Source organism: Chrysochloris asiatica, unplaced genomic scaffold (genome assembly GCF_000296735.1).
Source record: "Chrysochloris asiatica unplaced genomic scaffold, ChrAsi1.0 scaffold00033, whole genome shotgun sequence".
NCBI classification, from domain to species: domain Eukaryota; kingdom Metazoa; phylum Chordata; class Mammalia; order Afrosoricida; family Chrysochloridae; genus Chrysochloris; species Chrysochloris asiatica.
The window spans coordinates 15561079-15576864 of record NW_006408551.1 but is presented as its reverse complement, the minus strand read 5'-3'; the positions used below and the strand labels follow the sequence as shown (position 1 = coordinate 15576864).

Here is a 15786-nt window from a genome sequence, read left to right as displayed (position 1 = left end):
ACTTCATTCTTCTTGGATCAACTATCAACACTCATGGAAGCAGCAATCAAGACATCAAACGATGTAATGCATTAGGCAAACCTGCTGCACAAGACCTTTTTAAAGTGTTGAAGAGCAAAGATATCAGCTTGAGGACTAAAGTGCACCTGGCCCAAGCCATGGTATTTTCAATAACCTCATATGCATGCGAAAGCTGGACAGTGATTAAGGAAGATCATAGAAGAATTGATGCATTTCAGTTATGGTGTTGGATAAGAATACTGAAAGTGCCATGGGCTGCCAAAAGTACCAACAGATCTATGGTGGGAGAAGTGTAGCCAGAGTGCTCCTTGGAGGCCAGGATGGCCAAACTTCATCTCTCATACTTTGGACATATTGTCAGGAGGACCTGGTCGCTAGAGAAGGATCTCATGTTTGGTAAGGTGGAGGGTCAGAGAAAGAGAGGAAGACCCCCAGTGAGATGGATTGGCCAAGTGGCAGCATCAATGGACTCAAGCATGGCAACAATGGTGAGGTTGGCCCAGGTTCAGGCAGTGTTTTTTTCTGCTGTGCATAGGGTCACTATGAGCCAGTACCGACTCAATGGCACCTAACAACATGTAGAAGGCAGAGGGACACATGGGCTCAGGAGTGAGGTCTGCACAAAAAATACAGAAGTGAAACTTGTTAGAGCATAAAATATAGCAATGTTATGAATGATCCTATGGAGAAGAAGAATATAACAGGAGAGTAAAACTGGGCAGGTAATTAGAAGGTGAACAGATGAGTAAGAATGAATGAAGGAAACATTAAAGAGAATACTTCCAGAGGTAGGAAATAGTGTTGGAAACCAAGGCAGAATAGATCAGAGAGAGAAGATTTAAGATAGGAGGGTTTCCAAGGCTATAAATCTTTATAGGAGCAGAAAGCCCCCTCTTTTTCCTGCAGAACGGTTAGTAGATTCAAACTGCAGATTTTGTGATTTACAGCCCAACATGTAAGCCACTAACTACATCACAAGGACTCCTTGAAAGGTAGACAGCAGTGATATAATCTACAGAGAGGACAAGTCAAATAAGACCTGACAGGAGACTGCTAAATTCAATAACCAGGGGGTTTGGGAGAGTTTAAGAAGAGTTGTTTCAGTGATCTTCAGTGTTTCGCAGCCAAACTGTGTTACATTGAAAAGCATATGTGAAGTGTAGAGTGAACAAAGGCTGGCAGCGTAAGGAGGTGAAATAGGTTGATAGGGGGAGAACGTGGTGATGTTTGTGTTAGATCATTGGATTAGCTCCCATTTTACCTTTCCTCTATTTTCTAAAAGGTTTTTAAAGTTACAATATTAAGCTTTAGCTTGTCCAGTGAAAAGTTTAAAATGGATGTTTCAGAAGCATAATTTATTCCAGGGACATGCTTCCTCTTTAGTTAAGGATGGGTGTGTTGTGGGGTGGTTAGTTGAATAAAGAGTAATAAATGCTTTTCCAATAATAAGATATTGCTTCAGAGTTCATACACCTTGGGTAAGAAATAGAAGATACATTCTAGTACATGTTATTTTCTTACTGTTCCTAGACTACTTTTGCCTTGGTTTTTTACTTTTTCACTTAATAAAAGAGAGTGTCTATTGATGGCTAATGTATATGCATGTCTTCTTGCATATATGTGATTGAGTTTACTGTAGACAAAGGTAAGAGAAAATGGGTTCGAGAAAGAAAAGAGGTAGAGACACAAACTACCCCAGCAGACCTGTCACAGATCAGCCTGATTCTTCTGCCTCAAGAAGTTGCTCTTTCTACTCATTTCCATGTTGCAGATCCTCCAGCAGTTTCCCTAGGGTTCCTGCTGTTACCTGCAGCATGAGTTCTCATAGCACCATCTTAGCTTGATATCCTCAATGAGCCCATCCATGGTGAAGGTTCTGCTGAGGGTCCCATTCGCCCATTTCATGTTCCCTCCTTTACCACTATAGTCCTGGCAATCAACTTCAGATGCTTTACCATGACCTTGGATTTAAGCATCTTCATGTACTCACTCCCACCCCACCTCAATCCAAAGACATCCCATGAATGGAAGCAGCTCCAATGATATTTTTGCAGTGAAGTGAATGCTATGATACTTGTTTCTTGTTGTTGTTAAGTACCGTGGAGTTGGTTCCGACTCACAGTGACCTTGCACAGGGTTTTCGAGGCTGTAAATCTTTACAGGAGGAGAATGCCTCACCTTTCTCCCGCGGAACCGCTGGTAGTTTCGAACTGCTGACCTCGAGGTTGGCAACCTGACTCGTAAACCACTATGCTACCAGAGCTCCTTAGACATGCTAAAAAAAAAATATGTTAGGCATTGCTTAACTGTTCTTTAAGGTATTGAACAGCAGCTATGTTGGAAGAGAGGCTCAAGGACTTCTCATCGCTAGCATCTTTTTGGGTTTCAGTTTTTAAAATCTTATTTATGTGTTTCAGTTGTTCTTAACGTCTTTTTGTTTACCAAACTGAAAATCATGAGCATAATGCTTTAAACAACCATAGCAATTTATTTTTCCTGACACAAAATAGGTGTTCAATTAAAAAAAAAGTCAATGAATGAATACAAAGCTTTAACTCTAGGTTAAGTGTCATTGTCAAACCTGTTCACAATACTTAGTACTTTCTCTGCATACAGTAGTTTGGCGCTACAGATAATCTGGGTAAGTATTTAATTAATATCTGTGCTTTTCACTAAGCTCCACAAGAGCATGATTCGCTTTGTTTACTACTATAGCCTCAATGCTTAGCACATGGAACTATGTTTTGAATGAATAAATAAAATGTCATAGCATATTTCATTGTTTAACAACACAATTGAACTTAATTAAAAGATAATAACTTAGTTTGGCTATAAATAGCATTGGGCCAGTGGAAGAAATGGAAAAAAACAACAACAACAAAAAGAAACCCCAAAGAATTTCTAGTATTTTGCTTTAGGCAATCTTTCCAAATATCAAATTTAATATAATAAAGTTACTTTTCCTACCTATCAAAAATAGTACATTTCTTCAAAGTGATTATTAATAATTACAGATGTAGAAACCACATAGCCTTATCACTCATAATCATTTCAGGCATTTGAGTCTATTGAAGGACAAAATGACTAAAGACTGTCAAGAACACTGAGGTGGCCTTTGGGCAGTGTGAACATCTGGTATCTATTCTCTTTGGAGATTAATAATGTCGCTGTACTGCAGCAGGCTTTACTAATTCCTTTGAGCCCTGCACAGCATTTGTAAATGGTTCCAAACACACAATCTCTAATTGGTATAGATATCATCCACAGTTTTCTTGCAATTTAAAAACATCTCAGATACTCATAAGCAAGAACTGACAAAGGCAATCTTCTCTATTTCCCTCTATGGAAGATATCTATTAGTTTTTTTTTTCAGGTTCAATAAAATTACTGAACTCAGATTATTTCAACAAAAAACTGGGGTGAGGGGCTTTATTTTCCCTGGCCCAAACACTGTCTCTTGCTATTTTAAATCACAGTTAATGTTTTCAAAAATATATCTTACACATAAGTCAGTTCTAGACCTACAGCTACAGCAAAGGATCTGAGCAACATCATATAGAACAGCCTGACCTTTCCCCAGAATGTCTAAGTGCCATTAAAAAATGTCTCTCAAACTAATTTTAAATTTAGTGTTGACCTAGTAACCTTGATCCAAAAACATTCAACTTAAGATGATGATTTTATTTTACTTCCAAAAGCTCTTCAGTCCAATGAAGCATCCATTAGGAAGCTTCACAAGGAGTTGAGAGTTTGCTTAGAATTTATTAGCTACATCAGACAGGCAGATGGTGATTTGGGTTGCTTGCTAAGTGAAGATTATTTACTGCGCTTAACTGACCTTAAAAATACCATGAGAAATAGTAAGATGGGAAATTCAAAGAAATACAAATCTATTCTCAGCAACACATAGTCCAGACTGAAAATGAAATAAGAATCCATTAGAATTCAGAATTATAAAGGATACAAGTGGCCTTTGTAATTTGAAAGTTTCAGTGGTTTTACTTCTGACCCCTAATAACCTAATGCATTAAAAATAAGATGTCATCACTTGAAAAGAGTTGAACTTTAGATGGGTAAGTCTGGCTACAATAGTATGGGATTCTACACATAAGGTCCCTGGGTGATGTAAACAGTTAGTGCTGAACTACTAACGTAATGGTTGGCAGTTCAAATCCACCAAGCAATGCCATGGAAAGAAATAAAGGATGATCTATTTTATAAAGATGACAGCCAATAGAAACCTATGAAGAAGTTCTACTCTGTAACACAGGGGTCATGTGAACTGGAATTGAATTGATGACCACAGATGTTGTTTTTGTGTGGTTTTGTGTTTGTTTTTGTTTTTAACTGCACACATATTTTAACTTGGTATTGAACCTCCATGACAAAAAAGTAGGTGAAATTCCAAAAAGGTCCAAGTGCAGCCACAGTATACTCTAGGACGTACAAATTATTTTGTCTGTTATATTAAGTTCTAACCCACAAAGATGTAATTAACAGGTGCAAGGCATGGCACCTAGCATTGAATAGGCACTAAATAAATATTTGTTGAATAAGTGAAATAAATCAAGGCTGAAGAAAATATTACCCCAAATTGTGGAAAAATCCTAATAAATCACTGAATATACTTCAGGTATGGGAGAAAGATGAGGCTGTCTGTTCCCGTAAAGATTTACAGTCTCAGAAACCCGAAGGACAGTCCTACTCACTTGTAAAGGGTCACTATGATTGGAATCAATTTGATGGCAGTGGATTTATATACACACATACATAAATATATAGATATACTCAGGTATTTTTGACAAAAGTCACTTTTCAAGCATTTATTGTTCCTATGTCACTGCTGGTAAGTGTCATGGAGTTGATTCCAACGGCTAGTGAGTTTGAACTGCTGACCTTGCGGTTCAAAGAACCCTAGAGGTCCAATGCTTATCCTACAGTGCCACACCACAATATCTAACATGTCATGGATTACTATAGTAAGAAAAGATCTCTTGGCAATATGTCAAGGGCACTTAGGCAGTTTCTCTGATCTTTTATAGTTTGTATAACATAAAATTTTGGAAACCTTGGTCAGCATTCATAAACATAAAGCACTATCGTATTACTGTAGCAGTATACAGTCATTAGGTATTTGACCTCCTTTTAGTGTAAAAACAAAACCAATTTCCCCCGTGTAATTATTAAATAGTGGCCAAAATTATGGTCTTAAAGCATTTAAGATTAAAATTCATTTAAATTACTTTTCCCACATTGGAAAACTCTCTTAGGGGAAACTCACCCAAGGCTAATGTTATAAAAAGGTTTTTTTAAATTATCTACTTTGACTTAAAGCATAAGCCAAAAGCCAGTATAATACTCTTTGATCTTTAATAGTTCTTACTTTAATGCATTTGTATTTGTAATGTTTCTCCCACACAAATATTTTTTCTTGTTGTTGTTGTTAAATGCCACCAGTTCCGACCCATAGCAACCCTGCATAGAGCTTCCGATAGCAACTGGTGAGCTTGAACCGCCAACCTTGTAGTTCAAACTGCTCTGCTGTCTGGTGCATTAACCCACAGTGCCACCTCAGTTCCCGATTACCCTTGGTTTCTGATCTCCAAGATATTTTTAAATGTGTTTTGCTTAGCTCTGTTGCTCTTTAAACATGATATATATACATAACTTTCAATATATAAAAGCATACCTATGAATATATTATACCTACTTTAAGTGCAATACTTTTCTTGGTTCCTTTCTCTATCCCCTATGAGTAAGAAACCTATGTTAACAACCTAATAAGGGGTCTACCACATATTCTGTCCATGTACTTACAGCCATTTGAAATCATGTCTGTATACTCATAAATGGAAATTTTCTAGTAAATCAGCTACAGTAAGTCTATTCCAACTCATGTGTGTCAGAGTAAAATTGTGCTTCAATGGGATTTCAATGACTGCTTTTTTTGAAGTAGATCACCCAGCCACCCGTTGTCTCTGGGTGGGCTTGAACCTCCTAGCTTCCAGTTAGCAATGGAACACACTAACCATCTGCACCATCCAAAGGCTGCACAACGATTCCCCAAAAGACAGGAAGGATTTTGTTTCCAATTATTTTTTGCCCCTTTATAAAACACTGTAATAGCTTCCTTGCACACATGGGATTTTCCTTCCTATGGAATAGATTCTTGCAACAACATTACTAGGCCAAATGGTAAATGTATTTTTGTGTTTAACAGAAGTTTCTAGATGGTTTTCTAAAACAAATACAATTCCATTTTTTTCTCCATAACCGCCCCCACAACAGATACTGCATCTTTTTTATTTCCCCCCAGAAAATTATTTCCAGTAACTCATTTAAGAAAAGTTTTTCTAAATGAGTTTCTAACTACTAGGTAAAACAGCTCTTAATGTTTGTTGCTATTGTTGTTAAGTGCTATTGAGTCAGTTCTGAAACCACAGGGTTTCTGGGGAGCAGCTGGTAGGTTTGAACCATACACCTTGGAGTTGGCAGTCCAGTGCTTCTCCTACAGTGCCCATGCTTGAATTTGTTTTTCTGGGACTTGCATTTGCATATTTTTGCCCTATTGTGTTATTTGTCAAGCTTTCTTTATTCTTTCAGTTTACGTGTTATTTTTTTTATAGACAGCAAATCACGAGATCTTAATCCAATCTCTGAGAATGTTTACTAAAGGACCAATCCAATCCACTCATATTTGGCATATTAATTGGCCTACCTATCTTCCTTCCATTTTACTTTATGCTTATTATTTATTTTAGATTGGATTATTTCCCCTTGTTTCTGCATTTTGTATTAAATTCCTATTTATTCCTCTTGCTTGGGGAATACGAGGAAATTTCCATCTCTAGGATACCTCTCAGGGACAGGGACTTACGTCAGACATTTAGCTTCTTCTTAGCCTTTTTAGGAACAAGAAGGCCAGTTACATGTATGATCGGCTATATTACACTTACTCCTGGCATTTATAATTCTATTTAAGTCAAGCTTTTCTCATACTCTATCACATTAACAAATTCATCATTATGCTCTCTGATAGATTGGCTTTTGGCTCCTCAGTCTACAGGGCAAAAGCTTTACACAATCAGTTCTTGCCAAGATTCTATTTAGTTCAAGATATCAGAAACTGGAACAGAGGTTAATAACCCATATTCAATATCATCTCCAATAAATTTCATTGTTATTGTTATTTGTCAGATGTTGGGCTAAGTACTTTATATTATCTTATATAAGGGTCTTCAAAAGGTTCATGGAAAAGTAGAACTAAAAGATCATTTTTTCCATGAACCTTTTGAAACCCCTCCTAGAAAGGTTATGCCAGCCCTACTGACTGCCACCTTACAGGTGAAAAGGCTGTAGGTTAGACGTTACTATGCATCTTTGTTATGTGTTACAAGGTAAGTTTACTACATTAAGTGGTCAATTTGTTCTGTGAATCTAAGATTGTCTCCAAAGTTCTTGCTCTTAAACACTACAGCAAACCATCTCTCCAACAATCCAGAGAGTTGCAAAGTCAGTCTATGACAGAATATGACTAATGATGAAAAGAAATAAAATAAGCTATAAACATTTTTTAAAGCTATGAAGTTCACATTGTACCAGATGATTGATTTTTCTAGATTTACTTTCTAATAAACAGTACCAGAAGTCTTAAATCTTGAGTTACATGGCTCATGCTCCATGCACAAGTAAGAACCTCTAGAAATGATAAAAGGATAATGTAACATGCAAAGCAGGGGCTCTTCACTTTTTTTGTTCCATGGACCCTTTGGAAGTCTTTTGAAACCCTTAGTAGATAATGTTTTTAAAGTCATGAATCCTATATACAGAAAATACATGGGATTACAGAGGAAAAAAACAATACCCTTAAAATAAAGTTATCAAAATACTGAAGAAAATAAATTGTGACTTAGTACGAATTGTTCTTTCTTTATTAACATGTTAATCAGATTTAATGGTGACAATAAGAAGTTGCATAATTTTGCTGTCATGAATATAAATGTTACTGTGTGACAATTATATGATTTAAAAGTATCTCTGATTTTTATTGGTGACAAAGTCACAGTGCATTAATATAGACATACTTAATTGAAAAATTAGCCCTGGTATGGTGCTGTGGGTTAATGTGCCAGACTGGAAAGCCGTTTGAACTACAAGGTCAGTGGTTCAAGCTCACCAGCTTCTTCTCAGAAACCCTATACTGGGTCGCTATGGGTCGGAATTGACTCGACGGCAATTAACAACAACAATTGAAAAACAAACTACTACTGATGAAAATAAACGTGACTTCTTTCCCATTCGAATTCACAGACTCTCTAAATTCAATCTTAGGACCCCAGCACTCCTAACCGAAGGACTATGCCTGGGAATTACAGGGACACATGATTTTGAATTCTTACTCCTACAGGGATTCAGTCTTACAAATTTTCCTAAAATAGAAGAGTTTTTGATTATTCAACTTTTTCAAATATATTAACTAGACAGTGCGTAGATTTTAGAATTTAATTTAAAAACAGAAACCCATACAACCAGGTTAAAATACTAGCTTTGCCATTTGTTATTGTGAACTCTCTAATAAGTGATTTAATTTCACCTATACTCTGTTTCTTCTGTAATTTTAAATTGTAAATTACCTACTAGGGATTGTTGAAAAATTGATGAAATATCTGGACTCTTTCCCTAGGAGAAAAAAAAAAAATAACCCAACTATATATACTAAAACTTCAAGGGCTCTCAGACCTGGAGCCACTGACTCGTCTTTTATCTTACTGACACCTCAAAAACACTCCTTTCTTATCAGAAATGAATGACAAGCTTTTTACCTTCTAGAGGAGGAGGAATGATGTCTGGGACACAATTTCCCCAATTCACAAAATGTTATCAAAATCTTCCAAAGTAGGAAACATAATAACCTAAGCCGCAGTCATCACTCTACTGTTGCAAATAAACAGGTATTTCAATTTGATGCATTCCCCTATATTGTGTCAATAGTGCTCAGGCTTGTGCTAAGATGAAGTATTACAGCTGAATTTAACACTCAGAGGGATATGTGGAGGAAATGCTAAAGACTCAGAAGACAATCACACGTATAATAAAAGGGCTAACAACATGGCCTATACAAATAATTTAAATAAATTAGTAACAAGAATGATGGTAGTCTGGCAAGGAGAAAACTAAAGAGGAAATTCAAAATAGTCTAAAAACATTTTAAATATAGATTTTATATTGGCTGAAAGATTGAAAAGCAGCAACGATTTTTTAAAAACCCTTTTTTTTAACAGGGGTAACTGGATTCAAATTGCAAATCACAGATTTTATATTTGCCATCTCTGGTGATAATATCTCCATTCTTTTAATTACCATATCCAAAACTCATCTGTTGCACCTCATCGTGACTTCATCATTAAATACTATGGAATATGTATCTAACTTCCATCTGCTCGTCTCCATTCCACAGCCACCATCAATACTTGCAGCCTCCCTATTTTCTATGTAGATAGTATCTCCAACTGGCTTCCCAGACACAAGACAAGGCTCTCCCTGACTGAATCACCTCCTGACTCTACTATATATTTGTTTTGAAACTTCTAACAAGATATTTAAAACTTGATTTCCACATTTATTATTTCACAAGGTTATTGTGAGGATCAGGATACAGTAGTGGACCAGCGTTAAAATTCTCACCCTCTATGAAGGAGACCAAACAAAATGAAGTTTTTGACAACTTCAACCTTTTCTCCATTTATCATGATGTTGCTTGTTGGCCCAGTGATGAGGATTTTTGTTTTCTTTACATTGATGTGCAACCCATATTGAAAACTGTGTTCTTTGATCTTCATCAGTAAGTATTTAAAGTCCTCTTTACTTTCAGCAAGCAAGGTTGTATCATCTGCATATGGCAGGTTGTTAATGAATCTTTCTCCTATTCTAATGCAGTGTTTTTCTTCATATAATCCACCTTCTCAGATTATCTGCTCAGCATACAGACTAGATAAGCATAGTGGAGGAATACAACCCTGGCACACACCTTTCCTAATATTAAACTATTCAGTGTTCCCTTGTTCTGTTTGAACAATTGCCTCCTGATCTATGTACAATTTCCTCAGAAGCACAATTAAGTGTTTCAGAATACTCATTTTCTGCAGTGTTGTCCATAGTTTGTCAAGATTCACACAATTGAAAGCCTTTGCATAGTCAATAAAGCATAGATAAATATCTTTCTGGTATTCTCTGCTTTCAGCCAAGATTCATCTGATATCAGCAATGATATTCCTAGTTTCACATTCTCTTCTGAATCCAGCTTGAACTCTGGCAGTTCTCTGTCAGTGTATGGCTGCCGTCATTTTTTAATTATCTTTACCAAAATTTTGCTTGCATGGGATATTAATGATATTGTCTGATGGTTTCTGCATTCCGTTGGGTCACCTTTCTTTGGAATGGGCACAAGTATGGATCTCTTCCAGTCAGATGATCAGGTAGCTGTCTTCTAAATTTCTTAGCATAGATGAGTGAGTACACCTCAAGTGCTTCATCAATTTGTTGAAAGATTTTGATTTTTATTCTATCACTGTTTGTTTGTTTTTACGCTTTTACTGTGAATTGAATGAAAGTTTACAGGGCAGATAATCAGTTTTACATTCAACAAATCATATGCTTTGTTTCATTACAATGGTTATAATCCCTTCCATGTAGCATCAGTTAACAGTATTTTCTCTATATATACATTTTAGCTCTTTTTTTTTTTTTTTTAATATATAACACTCAGGCATATATGGTAATTTAAACCACCAAACGACATATTCTGCAAGTCTGCCTCCTGGCCGCCAGCTCTCAGTCCATCTGTTTCCATGAATCTACAGTCGTCAGCTGCTCTCTCTCTCCATGTCCCCATCTCTGCCTCCATCTCTGATGTCTCTGCTTCTCTGGACAGGGTCTCGCATTCCGCTTGTGCCCTTCTCCTCCCTTGATGGTCCTAGGGTCCTCTGTTTCTGGGCTGTAAGATTAACTACTCTCCCATTTTTTTTTTTTTTAATAAAACTTCTACCTTTACAATTGTGACAGTTACAATTAGTCATGATAACAATTATTCACTATTGAATCATAAGAATCTTATTTTATCCCCATCTCTTTTTACCAGACCCATCTAGACAAGATGAAAACTATTCAGTGACGACTCTATTCTTCCCTCACACACTCTTAAACTAAACTCCCTCTTGAAACCTTGTAGGCCAGTCACTTTGAGCCTTTATCACCCTTTCTTATAGGTTGTTGTTGTTGAGTGCCACCTAGTCGGTTCTGACCCATAGCGACCCTGTATAGGGTTTCTGAGGAGCAGCTAGGAGCTTGGACCACCAACCTTGCAGTTCAAATGGCTCTGCAGTCTAGCGCATTAACGCACAGCGCCATACCAGGACTCCTCCATTTAGGTAGCCAATGTCTAAGCTGCCTGTCCCTATCTACCCTGTATACAGAAGGGACAGCATTGATACTTGATGTGAAGATTCCTTCCCTCTTTGTTGGCATTTTGAGCTACTACCTCCATGAGTATAGGTCAAGTATGGCTCCTGATCATACATACTGCATTAGGCAAATCTGCTGCACAAGATCTCTTTAAAAGTGTTGAAGAACAAATATGTCAGTTTGAAGACCGTAAAAGAATTATTACATTTAAGCTATGCTGTTGCAGGAGAATATTAAAAAGTATCATGGACTGCCAAATGAATGAACCAATCTGTGTTGGAAGAAGTGCAGCCAGAATGCTCCCTGGAAGCCAGGATGGCCAGACTTCGTCTCTCAGACTTGATACATATTGTCAGGAATGACCAGTCCCTGGAGAAGGATATCATGTTTGGTGAAACAAAGAGTCAGAGAAAAAGAGGAAGACCCCCAATAGATGGACAGGCACAGTGGCAGCAGTGATAAATATCTGAGTCAAATATAGCAATGACTGTGAAGTTGGCAAAGGACCAGCAGTGTTTTGCTGTTGTGCACAGGGTCATTATGAGTCAGTACCAACTCGATGGTACCTAGCAACAAATTAAATTAGGGAGAGCTGGTGTCCTAGTGTGTCACTGTGGACTAACGCACTGGACTGCGAGGTCAGTTTGAACCGCAAGGTCAGCGGTTCAAGCTCACCAGGTGCTCTTCAGAAACTCTATAGAGTGTCTCTATGAGTCAGAACCTACTCCGTGGCACTTAACAACAACCACAGGCTCAGTCCCTGGCCAATGTACCTCAAGAGCAGTGACCACCTGTCTGCCAGTAGAGTCTTGGACATGTATGTTGCTATGATGCTGAAATCTTTCAAAAAACAGATGTAGCACTGGAGGCGTTCACTTGTCTATACTAAGAAATACAGATCACAGCTACCTGGCCAACCAATTGAAAGAGATCCATATTTGTAACTATTGCTAAGAGAGATGACCTAACAGAATGCAGAAATCATCGGATAATATCAAGAATATCATATGCAAGCAAAAGTTTGCAGAAGATAATTTAAAAATGGCTGTGACAGTACATCAACAGAGAACTACTGGAAACTCAAACTGGATTCAGAAGAGGACGTGGAACTTGTACGCTGAGGAAAACATCACACATTTTCTTACAATCATTTATTTCCAAATTCTATTTTTCTGGCTGGCATAATCTAGGATTTTGGACCCAAATTATTATTTGTGAAATGACACATTTTTATCTAATATATCTGTTGTGCAAAGCATCCTTTCAACATGCATTTTTAATGATATATTTAAAAACTAGGAGCCCTGGTAGTGCAGTGGATTACAAATTGAGATGCTAACCTTAATGTCAGCAGTTCAAATCTACCAGCCACTTTGAGGGAGAAAAATGAGGCTTTCTGCTCCAATAAAGACTTACAGCCTCAGAAACCCTATACAGGGTAGCTATAACTCCATGGTACACAACTCGCACCATATATGTATATATTTAAGTTTTTATTGTGCATTATGTAGGTTTACATGGGATAACATCAGTTTTACATTCATCCTATCATATTTCGTTTCATTACAATCCCCTCCATGCATCATCAAACAATCAAAGGGTACACCCCACAGGCCTGCCCCCCGGCCATCAGCACATAGCCCCTCTCCCTCCTTGAGTCCAGTGTCCCCAGCCGCTCCATCTCTCCACATCATCATCTATGCCTCCATTTCTGGTGTCACTGCTTCTCTGGGTAGGGTCCTGCACTTTGCTCTTCTCACTTGACGGCTGGTCCCAGGGACCTCTGCTCCTGGACTGCAAAATCAGTCACAACCCTCCTTTTGTTACAAAACATCTACCTTTACATTTCCGACAATCACAGTCAGTCCTGATAGCAATGATTCACTATTGTACTGCACAAGTCTTATCCCCATCTCCTTTCATTAGCCTTGCCCCAACAGGTTGGAAATCATTCAGTGGAGATTCTACCTTCCTCCGCCCCATCTGGAACTAGTCTCCCTCTTGAAAGCTTATAAGCCAGTCACTTCTTGCCTTTGTAGCCACCCCTCCCCCATTTTGGGTAGCCAATGTCAACGTTGCCCATCCCTGTCAACCCTGTGTATCAGTGGGGTGGGAGTGATCCGAGCTATAAAGATTTGTTCCATTTTTTGAGCAACTACATCCATAAATATAGGTAAAGCTCATCAAATTGTAGCGGGTTACTCTTTTTTTAATCTCTTCTTTCTTCTTCTAGTTCAGTTCTGATCATCCAGCCATTGAAGCCCGGTCAAATGGGTACTATCTGCAAGTATAGGTGTTCTTGTGCATCTCCCCTCACTTCATATCACCTGGACACTTTGCTTTCCTCTCTAGTCTTCTATGGCATGTCACTGCCTCTGAACCCAGGAGTCCCCGGATCTTGCCATACTCTGGCTAACCAGGTCTCAACCTAGTTTCACAAGAGTCTACTGAATGTGGTCAGACTTAGCTCCCAACTTCATTGCTGTTTTTCCCCCTTCCCCTTATCGATGACCAACGTGATCATCAGCCAGACCACATGCCTGCTCATGTATTCCCCTTGAGTCTCAGTCTTGGAAGAGGATTTGTCCTGAGAGGACCCGACCACTTGCTTTGATGGCTCCCGGGTGAACAGCTTGCTTGTTCTTGTATTAGTCAATCAGACTGCCATTATTGTTTTGGATTTTTCCTGCCAGTCTTTCTTTCACAAAGTATCTTATGTTCTTCTAGCTGCTCCAGGCTGGTCTACTTGTCCTTTCAAGTGGAAATTTCCCACCTCAGATGATTCTGGATGGGGTGCAGGGTTCCACCTATGGTCTTATGCAATGCAAAGGCTCCACAGGAAGCCACTTTCACTGGGCAATTTCTAGCCCCCTTTAAGGTATTCCAATCAGTTACAGGCTGAAAATGGACTTACAAGCTTTCTACTGTGATGTTTCTAGCTATTCCTTTCTCTTCCCCTCAAGTGTCTATTTTATAATGGTAGGCAAGGGAAACTAAGATTGAAAAGACAGCCAAACATCTTAACATTATTCCCCTCTTTTACCCATTCAAACCATGCCTCAATCCCTGTATCCCGGAGGCCTGTTGTTCCAAGGTTGTGCATACATCATCATTTACCTCTGATCCACTTAGTCCATGCAAACCTACCTGACTGTTCTTCCATCAGCCTTGTTCTTCCATTCCCCTGCCCCTTCTTGTGTATTGCCCCCTGGCCCCCTCAGTACCCAAGTTATCCTGTGGTTATTCCCTATCTTGTGCTCTATCTTCCCCTCCCTCCCTCCCCTCACCTCATCCCACACATCTCGGTGATCAGCAATTATATATATATTTCCCCCCCTTTTAGGGTGGGTTCTTTTTCTTAATCTTTTACAATGGTCCTATGCAATATTTCTCCCTTTGTGACTGGCTAATTTCATTCAGCATAATGTTCTCAAGGTTCATCATGTTATGCGGTGGCTTGCAGCTTCCTTTTTGTTCTTCAAGGTAGCATAGAATTCCATTGTGTGTATGTACCACAGTTTGTTTATCCATTCTTCAGTTGATGGGCACTTGGACTGTCTCCATCTTTTTGCTATTGTAAATAGTGCTGCTATGAACATTGGTGTGCATATACCTACTCGTATTATGGTTCGTATTTCTTGTGGGTAAATACCAAGTAGAGGTTCAAGCTGGATTCAGAAGAGGCCATGGAATGAGAGATATCATTGCGGATGTCCGATGGATCTTGGCTGAAAGCAGAGAATACCAGAAGGATGTTTACCTATGCTTTATTGACTACACAAAGGCTTTCGATTGTGTGGATCATGACAAACTATGGACAACATTGAGAAGTTATGAGTATTCCAGAACACTTAATTGTACTTCTGAGAAATTTGTACCTGGACTAAGAAGCAGTTGTTCGAAAAGAGCATGGGAACACTGAATGTTTTAAAATTGGGAAAGGTGTGCGACAGGGTTGTGTTCTTTCACCGTAGTTGTTTAATTTGTATGCTGAGCAAATAATACGAGATGCTGGGTTCTATGAAGAAAAACGTGGCATCAGGATTGGAGGAAGACTCATTAACAACCTGCGATATTCTGATGATACAACTTTGCTTGCTGAAAGTGAAAAGGACTTGAAACATATACTTATGAAGATCACAGAGCACAGCCTTCGATATGGATTACATCTCAATGTTAAGAAGACAAAAATCCTCACCACTGGACCAATAAACAGCATTCTTATAATGGAGAAAAGATTGAAGTCGTCAAGGACTTCATTCTTCTTGGATCAACTGTCAACACTCGTGGAAATAGTGGTCAAGA

At 38.4% G+C, this 15786-nt stretch overlaps 1 protein-coding gene and 1 pseudogene across 1 annotated transcript in view; both read right to left on the bottom strand.

The window, feature by feature from the left end:
• The window catches only part of LOC102815921 (methionine-R-sulfoxide reductase B3, mitochondrial-like), a 194164-nt gene that overhangs the window by 48499 nt on the left and 129879 nt on the right, over positions 1–15786 (bottom strand). The window lies entirely within an intron of this gene.
• Positions 1729–1979, bottom strand: LOC102813382 (annotated as a pseudogene).